Genomic DNA, 12,486 nt, shown 5'->3' with positions numbered 1-12,486 from the left:
TGCTGATGTATTTACATACAAAACAAACACAGACACCACACTGACATTTCTATCTGATAGAACATGACAACAATGATTAAAAATATGACAATATTTATAAAGCAGAATGATCTAATCGTGGCTGTGAAGTGAAAACCACAACTACAAATGAAATAAACACAATGGCAAATTGAAAATGACAATAATAAAATAATAATACTACAAATGAACACAACGACAAATTAAAAAACGACTAACTGAAAAGCTACACATAAAAACACAACAAATTAAAAACTACACACACGCTGGTTTCAACTCAATTCAATTCAACTTTATTTATATAGCGTCAAATCACGGCAATGCCATTTCAAGACGCTTTACAGACAGAGGGGAAAACATAATGAAAGCCAATTCATAACAGCCTATATAAGGAAACCAACAGATTGAGTTGAGATCAACTCAATCTCCCATCCTGAGCAAGCACACTGGCTACAGTGGGAAGGAAAAAACTCCCTTTTAACAGGAAGGAAACCTCCGGCAGAACCCGGCTCAGGACAGGCAGCCATCTGCCTCTGCTGTGTGGGGGGAAGAGGACAGAAAGACAACAGACAACAGGAACTGCTACTCCCGGCCAGGGAGACCTGCTGAGACAGGAGACATACATGTTAATGATGCAACACTGTTATTGGGGGGGGGGGGCTGTTTTAGTAACCTGCTTAATATGTGGGCCAAAGGACAGGTAAGGGTCAAATATTACTCCAAGGTTTCTCACTGTAGCACTGAAAGCTAAAGTAATGCCATCCAGGTTCATTACAAAACTGGAAAATTTAGCTCTGAGTTTTTCAGATCCAACGAGAATTACTTCAGTCTTATCTGAGTTTATGAGGAGAAAATTTCTAGACATCCAAGTCTTTATGTCTATGAGACAATTTTGTAGCCTATTGGGCTGATTTGTTTCATCTGGTTTAAAGGATAAGTATAGTTGAGTATCATCTGCATAACAATGAAAGTTTATTCCATGCTGTCTAATAATTTTGCCTAAAGGGAGCATATATAGTGTGAAGAGTACTGGTCCAAGTACAGAACCTTGAGGAACTCCATGACTTACTGTAGTTTGTGAGGAGGACTTGTCATTTACATGAACGAACTGAAGTCTATCAGATAAATATGATTTAAACCAGCTTAACGCTGTACCTGTAATTCCAATCACCTGTTCTAGTCTTTGTAACAGAATGTTATGATCGACTGTATCAAATGCAGCACTAAGATCAAGCAAGATAAGTACGGACACAAGTCCTTGTCTGAGGCCATAAGAAGGTGATTAGTAACTTTCACCAATGCCGTCTCAGTGCTATGATGAGCTCTAAATCCTGATTGAAACTCTTCACATAAATTATTTCTGCTCAGGTGGGCATGTAGCTGAGCTGAAACTATTTTCTCCAGAATTTTGGACATAAACGGGAGGTTAGATATAGGTCTATAATTTACTATCACCTCTGGATCCAGAGATTGCTTTTTAAGTAAAGGCTTGATTACAGCAGTTTTAAATGATTGTGGTACATATCCTGTCACTAAAGACATATTGATAAGATTTAGTAGTGATGTATTAATTAAAGGGAAAATGTCCTTAAAGAGGCTCGTTGGGAGAGGGTCTAAGATACAGGTGGATGGTTTAGATGAAGCTATTATTTTAGTTAATTCAGAGGGTTGGACAGGACAGAAACTATTGAGACACAAGTCAGATCCTGGTTCTAAGGATGCTTCAGAGACCACAACAGGCTCAACATTATAGGTAGAAGGAAGAATATTGTGAATTTGATCTCTAATAGGATCAATTTTATTCCTGAAAAAATACATGAAATCATCCCAGCTAAGTGAGAAAGGAATACATGGCTCCACAGCGCTCCGGCTCCTAGTAAGCCTAGCTACAGTGCTGAAAAGAAACCGAGGGTTGTTTTTGTTTTCCTCTATCAATGATGAATAATAAGCTGTTCTTGCCGTACGTAAGGCTTTTTTGTATACAATTAAACTTTCTTTCCAGGTTAAGTGAGACTCCTCTAGTCCTGATGAACGCCATCTGTTTTCCAAACGCCTTGATGCCTGTTTTAGAGCTCGAAGCTGGGAATTAAACCAGGGAGCCTTCATAATCTTACCTAATTTCTTCTTCTTTAGGGGAGCAACATTATCCAAGGTTGTACGCATTGAAGCTGTTATAGTATCAGCATGTTGATCAATCTGAGCAGGAGTAAGGCTTAAAGGGGGACTCTCAGTCATGCTAACACATGCTAGAGGGGGAAAAATTGATTCAATTGATTGTTTAAATTTTGTAATATTATTGTCTGATAAACATCTACTATAGTAGAATTTATTTTTGGTCAGTGAGTAATCAAATAAAGTGAATTCAAAGGTTAATAAGAAGTGATCGGACAAGACAGGGTTTTGAGGAAATACTTTGAGCTTATCAGTCTCAATACCAGATGTTAGAACCAGATCAAGAGTATGACCATGAGAGTGAGTGGCTCCATGGACATTTTGTGAAAACCCAATTGAGTTTAGAATAGAGCTAAAGGAAATGTTTAAACTATCATTTTCATGGTCAACATGAATATTAAAATCACCTAGTACAATGACCTTATCAGTAGTCAGCACTAACTCAGACAAGAGATCAGAGAATTCGGTCAGAAACTCGGAGTAAGGTCCAGGTGGGCGATACACTAATGCTAAAAGGAGCGGTTTCTCTCAATTCCATTTTGGATGAGATAAATTTAATGTCAGGAATTCAAAGGTTTTATAGTTAGTTTTGTGCTTAGGACTAATAATTCTGACTGAAAAATAGCTGCAACACCTCCTCCTCTGCCTGTAGTTCTAGGAATGTGAAAGTTTAAATAGTTAGCTGGCGTAGCTTCATTAATACTAACATAATCCTCTTGCTGTAACCAGGTTTCCGTAAGACAGAATAAATCAATGTGGTGATCACCTATCAAGTCATTGACTAATAAAGACTTACTTGGGAGGGATCTGATATTCAGTAGGCCACACTTTATTGTCTTATTTTCAGATTTTATTAGATCCATTGTTTTTATTTTTATGAGGTTTTCACGATTAACCCCAGAACTGTCAGGGTCAATATTTGACCCTGACCTGTGTGATGTTATTAGGTGGTAATACTAGAACTCCATTACCCAGCATGCCCGGAGGCTGAAAAGGAAGTAGTTACCTAGCTGCGTGGCACTACATGTGGACACTGTACTGCCGAGTCCCTAATAAATATTAAGAGCCGCTACCTCGCCTGGTCTGATCATTGAAGCCCCTATCAAGACAACACAACCTGTCCTTTGGTCCACATATTAAGCAGGTTACTAAAACAGCCTTCTTTCATTTACGTAATATAGCCAAAATTAGGGACATTCTGTCTCAGAGTGATGCAGAAAAACTGGTTCACGCTTTTGTTACTTCGAGACTAGATTACTGTAACTCTATTACTGGGCTGTCCTAAATATGCCCTGAAAAGCCTTCAGCTGATCCAGAATTCTGCAGCCAGAGTCCTGACCAGAACCAGCAGGAGAGATCATATTTCTCCAGTTTTAGCCTCTCTTCATTGGCTGCCTGTTGAATCTAGAATAGAATTTAAAATCCTTCTCCTTACATATAAAGCCCTCCACAACCAGGCACCACTATATATCAAAGACCTCATAGTTCCTTATATACCAAGCAGAGTACTTCGTTCGCAGACTGCAGGCTTACTTGTGGTTCCTAGAGTCTCAAAGAGCCGAGCAGGAGGCAGAGCCTTTGGTTATCAGGCCCCTCTCTTATGGAATAAGCTCCCAGTTAGTGTTAGGGAAGCAGACACCCTCCCCACCTTTAAGACTAGGCTGAAGACTTATCTTTTTGATAAGTCCTATAGCTAGGGATGGTTAGCATCCCTTAGTTATGCTGCTATAGGTTTAGACTGCTGAGGGACATTTCCTGATACACTGAGCTTCTTTCTTTTTCTCTTTATCTCTCTCTTTTAGACCGGTTTTGGCTGGATTTAGACCGGTTTTGGCTGGATTTAGACCGGTTTTGTTGTAGGTGAGGGGCTAGTAGGATCCAAAGAGCGGACACTTTCTGAGTACAGAGAGAGGTTTATTGATTTTCCACAGATTCCTGTGAATTCTTCCAGCGGAGCTTTCAGAGACTGGCAGACATCAGGAGGAAGGCAGGCAGGGGAGCAAGCGAACGAGCAGGCAGGCAGGCTTTCTCTGGCAGGAGGAAGACAGGACAGGTTACAATCAAGTTCAAGCACAAGCACAAGCACAAGCACAAGCACAAGCACAAGCACAAGCACAAGCACAAGCACAAGCACAAGCACAAGCACAAGCACAAGCACAAGCACAAGCACAAGCACAAGCACAAGCACAAGCACAAGCACAAGCAACGTGAGCTGAGGCCGAGAGCTGTTTTACCGCAGGGCAATCAACAATCTGGCGCTGGATAGCAGGCAGAGCTGGTCTTAAATAGGTGGTTCGTTGATTGCTGAGATGTGGATCAGCTGTGCCTCCAGTTGTCAGCTGACCGCGCCCACCAGGAAACACCACAGGTTTTAGGCTGGATTTAGACCGGTTTTAGGCTGGATTTAGACTGGTTTTAGACTGGTTTTAGGCTGGATTTAAACCGGTTTTAGACTGGTTTTGGCTGGATTTAGACTGGTTTTAGGCTGGATTTAGACCGGTTTTAGACTGGTTTTAGGCTGGATTTAGACCGGTTTTAGACTGGTTTTGGCTGGATTTAGACTGGTTTTAGGCTGGATTTAGACTGGTTTTAGGCTGGATTTAGACTGGTTTTAGGCTGGATTTAGACTGGTTTTAGGCTGGATTTAGACCGGTTTTAGACTGGTTTTGGCTAGATTTAGACTGGTTTTAGACTGGTTTTGGCTGGATTTAGACTGGTTTTAGGCTGGATTTAGACTGGTTTTAGACTGGTTTTGGCTGGATTTAGACTGGTTTTGGCTGGATTTAGACTGGTTTTAGGCTGGATTTAGACCGGTTTTAGACTGGTTTTGGCTGGATTTAGACTGGTTTTAGACTGGTTTTGGCTGGATTTAGACTGGTTTTAGGCTGGATTTAGACTGGTTTTAGACTGGTTTTGGCTGGATTTAGACTGGTTTTAGACTGGTTTTGGCTGGATTTAGACTGGTTTTAGGCTGGATTTAGACTGGTTTTAGACTGGTTTTGGCTGGATTTAGACTGGTTTTAGGCTGGATTTAGACCGGTTTTAGACTGGTTTTGGCTGGATTTAGACTGGTTTTAGGCTGGATTTAGACTGGTTTTAGGCTGGATTTAGACTGGTTTTAGGCTGGATTTAGACTGGTTTTAGGCTGGATTTAGACCGGTTTTAGACTGGTTTTGGCTAGATTTAGACTGGTTTTAGACTGGTTTTGGCTGGATTTAGACTGGTTTTAGGCTGGATTTAGACTGGTTTTAGACTGGTTTTGGCTGGATTTAGACTGGTTTTGGCTGGATTTAGACTGGTTTTAGGCTGGATTTAGACCGGTTTTAGACTGGTTTTGGCTGGATTTAGACTGGTTTTAGACTGGTTTTGGCTGGATTTAGACTGGTTTTAGGCTGGATTTAGACTGGTTTTAGACTGGTTTTGGCTGGATTTAGACTGGTTTTAGACTGGTTTTGGCTGGATTTAGACTGGTTTTAGGCTGGATTTAGACTGGTTTTAGACTGGTTTTGGCTGGATTTAGACTGGTTTTAGGCTGGATTTAGACCGGTTTTAGACTGGTTTTGGCTGGATTTAGACTGGTTTTAGGCTGGATTTAGACTGGTTTTAGACTGGTTTTGGCTGGATTTAGACTGGTTTTAGGCTGGATTTAGACTGGTTTTAGGCTGGATTTAGACTGGTTTTAGACTGGTTTTGGCTGGATTTAGACTGGTTTTAGACTGGTTTTGGCTGGATTTAGACTGGTTTTAGGCTGGATTTAGACTGGTTTTAGACTGGTTTTGGCTGGATTTAGACTGGTTTTAGGCTGGATTTAGACCGGTTTTAGACTGGTTTTGGCTGGATTTAGACTGGTTTTGGCTGGATTTAGACTGGTTTTAGGCTGGATTTAGACTGGTTTTAGACTGGTTTTGGCTGGATTTAGACTGGTTTTAGGCTGGATTTAGACCGGTTTTAGACTGGTTTTGGCTGGATTTAGACTGGTTTTAGACTGGTTTTGGCTGGATTTAGACTGGTTTTAGGCTGGATTTAGACTGGTTTTAGACTGGTTTTGGCTGGATTTAGACTGGTTTTAGGCTGGATTTAGACTGGTTTTAGGCTGGATTTAGACTGGTTTTGGCTGGATTTAGACTGGTTTTAGACTGGTTTTGGCTGGATTTAGACTGGTTTTAGACTGGTTTTAGGCTGGATTTAGACCGGTTTTAGACTGGTTTTGGCTGGATTTAGACTGGTTTTAGGCTGGATTTAGACTGGTTTTAGACTGGTTTTGGCTGGATTTAGACTGGTTTTAGGCTGGATTTAGACTGGTTTTAGGCTGGATTTAGACTGGTTTTAGACTGGTTTTGGCTGGATTTAGACTGGTTTTAGACTGGTTTTGGCTGGATTTAGACTGGTTTTAGGCTGGATTTAGACTGGTTTTAGACTGGTTTTGGCTGGATTTAGACTGGTTTTAGGCTGGATTTAGACCGGTTTTAGACTGGTTTTGGCTGGATTTAGACTGGTTTTGGCTGGATTTAGACTGGTTTTAGGCTGGATTTAGACTGGTTTTAGGCTGGATTTAGACTGGTTTTAGACTGGTTTTGGCTGGATTTAGACTGGTTTTAGACTGGTTTTGGCTGGATTTAGACTGGTTTTAGACTGGTTTTGGCTGGATTTAGACTGGTTTTAGGCTGGATTTAGACTGGTTTTAGACTGGTTTTGGCTGGATTTAGACTGGTTTTAGGCTGGATTTAGACCGGTTTTAGACTGGTTTTGGCTGGATTTAGACTGGTTTTAGGCTGGATTTAGACTGGTTTTAGACTGGTTTTGGCTGGATTTAGACTGGTTTTAGGCTGGATTTAGACTGGTTTTAGGATGGACAGGCTTTCCAGGCAATGTGTCCTACAGCGACATTATCCCCTCACACAGTCACCGTCTGTCCAGCTGCTCGCTTTACAAACTGCTTTCTCACAAGGCACTTTACGTCCTACATAGCAAAGCTTTTTTTTCCTTTCCTAATAACAAGAGAAGGGATAAATCTGGTGTCAGGCCATCCATGAAACCCCCACGACTGTTACTGAAGTGTTTTGGGCCAAACACGAAGCAGCTCCTTGTTTGGCATTGCTCATGGCTGAGTTCATGAGGGGGCAACAGAAGAGGTCTCCTGCTAAATATAGCTTTAAAAAGAGGCACCATGTACTTAAAAGACTTCTCAGGTGTTAGAGTCCGATCATCCTGTCCCCCCTCCCATCCATCCGACCACAGACCTGATATCCAGGACCTGTATATCAGGCATAATGAATCCTGGTTCTGGAGGGCTGCTGTCCTGCAGGTCACACCTGAATCAACTAAATGGATCTAACAGCCAATCAGGTTTGACTCTAGTCAGGTGCGTTGGAGCAGGGATACATGGAACACCTGCTAGACTGCAGACTTTGTTGGACTAAGGTGAATACCTGCTCTACCTCTTGTCACTTGTGTCAGACCCAATTAGTAACCTCCAGCGGTTAAAACTGAAAACCTGCAGTTCTCCCCTCATCCACTAGGGGCTCCAAACATAAGTCAGTCCCCATAAAGCTGTGTTTTTCAATTCAACCCAGTCTCTCCTGGTTTAAACCAGTCTCATCTGGTTCAAACCAGTTTCACCTGGTTCAAACCAATCTCATCCGGTTTAAACCAGTCTCATCTGGTTTAAACCGGTCTTATCTCCTTCAAACCAGTTTCATTTGTTTCAAACCATTTTCATCCGGTTCAAACCAGTCTCATCTAGTTTTAAACCAGTCTCATTTGGTTTAAATGAAATAAATTAAATGAAAAATACTTTATTAATCCCCAAAGGGAAATATTGTAGTATATAATAATAATAACTAGAGGAGGTCTTGTTCCGGAGGCTGATGGCTGCTGGCAGGAATGATCTTCTGTATCTTTCAGTCTTACATCGGACCTGAAGAAGCCTCTCACTGAACACACTTTGTTGTTTCATCACTGTGTTGTGGAGAGGGTGTGAAGAATCCTCCATCATCTTCATCAGCTTGTGCAGCATTCTTCTTTGGACAATCAGCTCCAGCGGCTCCAGAGTTACTCCAAGCACAGAAGCAGCTTTCTGGATCAGTTTGTTGATTCTCTTCAAGTCTCTGTAGTCTCATTTGTTTCAAACCATTTTCATTCGGTTCATACCAGTCTCATCCAGTTTAAATCAGTCACATCCAGTGTAAACCAGTCTCATTCAATTTAAACCAACCTCGTCTTGCTGAAACCAGTCTCATCCAGTAAAAACTGGTCTCACCTGATTTAAATTAATTTCATCCGGTTCAAACCAGTCTCATTCAATTTAAACCAGCCTCATCTTGCTATAACCAGTCTTACCCAGTTTAAACCAGTCTCATCTGGTTTAAACTAGTTTTGTCTGGTTCAAACCAGTCTAATCTCGTTTAAACTAGTTTCATCTGGTTCAAACCAGTCTCATCCAGTTTACACTAGTTTCATCTGGTTCAAACCAGTCTCATCCACCATAACTGGTGTTTGTGACCCCCACCACTTGTAATGTCGGACGAACCCCCTGAAATAATGTCATGATTGTTATGGGGTCTCGAGAATATGCAGAGGATCAGGTTGTTCCTGGCTTTCAGCAGCCGTTGTCTGCTGGATAGACGAAAGAATTCTGAGATTTAGTTTGCAGATGGACACGTTGTGAAGTGGAGGAGCTCAGATTCCGTCACAAAACAGTTTAGACAAACAGAAGTGAATGGTTTGTAGAATGATGTCTGAACATGAAATCTGAACAGAATTATTCCAGAAACCGGTCCATGACTGTTTCTTTCGCTTCTGTCAAAACCCAAAAAAATATAAAGAAAATACCAAAATTACAGTTATTAAAACTGATCACAGGAACATTTCTTGTTTATTTCTCTTTAATTTCCTGAAAATAACCAACTACCACCAATAAATCCAGATGATTACTTACTCAGATATATTTTAATAAAATACACAAAATGAGAATAAAGCTACAGGAGCTGTGGAGGGATTAACGCTCTAAAGGATAAATCCTACAATGAAATATTATTAACAACCTCCAGTTAAAGTGCTTCCTTCAGTTTGAATTGAAATAAATCCCATAAATCTTTATCATTAATCCTAAATGCTTCATTTAAATGTTCACACAAACATTTAGAAACGAAGGCAGAGGGTAAACAGCTCAACCTGCGATGTATCATTCTTACAGCAGTGAATCAAACCAGCAGATATAGTGTCTTATGTTTCAGTGGTTCCTCCCTGAGTTTTCCAACCTGCACAAATAAATCATCAGCTAATATATAGTTTGATTGTGACTAATTCTTTATTGAGTGACAACATAGATATTTATTAGAATAAAACTTCATGTGGAGGAAACCTCCCAGCTTGGCTTAGTTTGAAAGACATCACTAAAGGAAAGAAAGCTCACATACACAGTATAATACAGCCATTTAAAACGCAATGCACCGATATTTATCTGCTGTCTGTCTGCGGTTTGCAGCGCAGGAACGGCAAACGGTGGGGAGCGAAGGAATAATCCGGCCTCGTTCTGAGAAGATGGAAGACTGGAATCAGAGCTGATTATGTGTGTTGAGGAAACACGGCATGATTCTGCAGTTACAGCATCGTTACGCAGCTTTAAAGAGACGTGTACGAAATCCTCCCAGCTGTCGGACCAATCACGCATCGCATCCTCGGTCCTCACCTCTTCCAACACCTGTACCAACTACGGTAGCCGCCGTGGTTCAAAAGGCCTCGACAACACTGATTAAACCGTGTCGTCCCATGCTTCATGGAGTTTCACTCGGGTGATGAGTTTCCAGTTCCCACCAGTTCTAACCGGTTCTCCTCTTCTGTACGTTTACAAAATTTTAGAAGCTGCGTTTCAATTTTTCCCAAAAACATAAATATCACAATAAAAACCTGCCAATGGAAACAGCTGCATTTAGAAAAACCTCCTAAAAAATCGTTAGAAAGTTTTCACGCTCTCATGGAAAGACTTCAAAGAGATAACATGACCTCCATTCTCGATAGCAAACAACAGAGAAATGCAGTTTTACAAAGAATTTAAGAGAAATGAGGGAGAAGGGCTTTGAAGAGATGCCGAGAATCCTCTGCGTCCTTTATTTGTGTTCCTTCGCATACTTATGGCCTCCATTTCTGACCTATCTCCTGCTGCTTTCGTCTTCTGATGAGGACAGCGACAACAGCTTTAGCAAAATGCTAAACGTTTTGTATCTCCATCCTGCTCAAACTGGAGTCTCACGGGACGAGATTTAATAAGAATCACAGCTTTCGTGCAAAACAATGGAGACGTTTGCAAATCGCCGTTGTGCTTTGTCAGAATTTTATAGATATCACTTTTATTTTGTGAAAAACTGTAATGGAAACATAGCTAAATGGCGGCTGTAAAACCGGACTAAAAGCCGGTGGGAAGGCTTTATGACCTGCGTTTACTGCAACAGTGACTTTAACAGCTATTGCTCTATAGCAACAAAGCTAATGTATTTTAGCAGGATCTACTGTCATGCTAACAATGCTAATGACCAACACTGTGTAAGGGCTTAGAGATACTTGCCGTTATGAACACGTCTGCTTATCTATCATGGCTACAACGTGTTCTTAGTCTTTGCTTGGCATGTAGGCCACTCGCAATAGACTTGAGAAGCTAATGTGAACAAAGCACGGTGGATACTTCTGACCTTGTTTGGCATCTTTTCCATGTTTCCTCCCTGTTGCAAAAAACGACAAACACTCGTCCCTTAAAAATAGCAACAGACAGGTAAATAGTTGTTTACTAAGTGTCCGTGCTGCATGCTGCCCCTAGTGGTGACTTCCAGCACTGAAAATTCTGCTAGCGGCTAGCCGGGGTAATAAGCCTCTCTAGCTGCTTCTCCGCCTCGCACACTTAGGGTAAAAGCTTTTTAGCGGCTTGGCGCATGGGCGGGGGGGGTCAACATGACTGCCTCCCAGTCATTATTTATAAAATATGCATGATGAGGTGAAAATCATTCCCTCCTCCAGCCAAGCGACAGGCGACATTCATGCTTGGGAAATTTCACTTTGGTTAATGTAGACGTGCATGTGCGGCTTGGAATACGACACAACATGAAAAAAGTTCAACTTTTTGTTGCTTTCGCACGGCTCTGCAGCCAATCGGTGAGGGTTTCATTGACTGATCGAGTAGAAGACAAACTTTTCTTGATCTAAAAGGAAAGGATGATATTTACCTTGTTTTGAACCTAGAGGTGTCTTTTTCTTTTGTACAGTAAAGTGAACAGCAAGATTTCTGTCAGTTACAGCAAAATTTCCCGACTCTCCATCCTTCATGCTTTAATTATCATGTACTGCTTTGAAAACGGCCAAATTCCCTCAAATATCTGAACCAATCACATTAGAGACAAGTGATCAGAGATCACAACACTGTTAGTCACGCCCCGTGTGTTGGGTTTCACCTATTGGTCGGCCCCCCATGTGCCGAGTTCATGTCTTATTTCACATTGTTGCTGTTTGTCCCTAACAGGCAGCTGTAGTTTAGGATGGCTGAAAGTCATGGTGCGACCTTACTGGCTTACCCGTCAGAAGTAGGAACAAATCTAAACTGCAGCACAGGAGATAAAATGCCAAAGACATTCCGTATATAAATGCAGTAAAAAACAGAAAATGTCCCTTTAAAGCACCAACAGCTGGTTTTCTTCATGTTTTTCTCAGTTTGTCTTCTTATAAGTCCTGCTGATTGTCTGGTTTGTCTTATGGAGGCCGTGTGTTTTCTGTTAACTTTCCTCCAGATGTTCCACAATTTTTCAGATTCAGTTTTTTTAATTTAACTGTGAAATGTCCGATCTTTGTTTTCCAAACCAAAGCACTAAAAACAAAACCATAGCGGCCGGCCAGCGACTCAACAAAGATGGCTGGCTTTTGTTTCTTTTGTATATTGAAACGTTCCGGTGTGTGTGCGCACCAGCCAGAGCGTAGAAATGTGTGTTTGTGCTTCAGAAAACTACTTAATGAGCCTTTATGAGTTACGGCTGTCCTGTGGAGACCTGCAGATGAAAAGTCTCTGTTAGCCTTTAGTTATCCCCCTGCGCCCCACCAGCTTCCTCATTCACACAGAAAGTACCAGAAGTAAGCTTGAAGTATTTACCGATACCGCATACTGCAAACCACAGACTAAAAAATAAACCTAAACTAAAGAAAGATCGATGTGAATCTTCAGGTTGCTTCTTCTGCAGACTGAGACATGCGAACTGATCTTTTCTCTGCTGTGTCCTGGAGGAGCTTTGTTTACACGGTCGCCATCTTGCTTCGGGG

This window comes from Telmatherina bonti (assembly GCF_933228915.1).
Source record: "Telmatherina bonti genome assembly, chromosome: 3".
NCBI lineage: Eukaryota > Metazoa > Chordata > Actinopteri > Atheriniformes > Telmatherinidae > Telmatherina > Telmatherina bonti.
Note: the sequence above shows the minus strand (reverse complement) of the source record.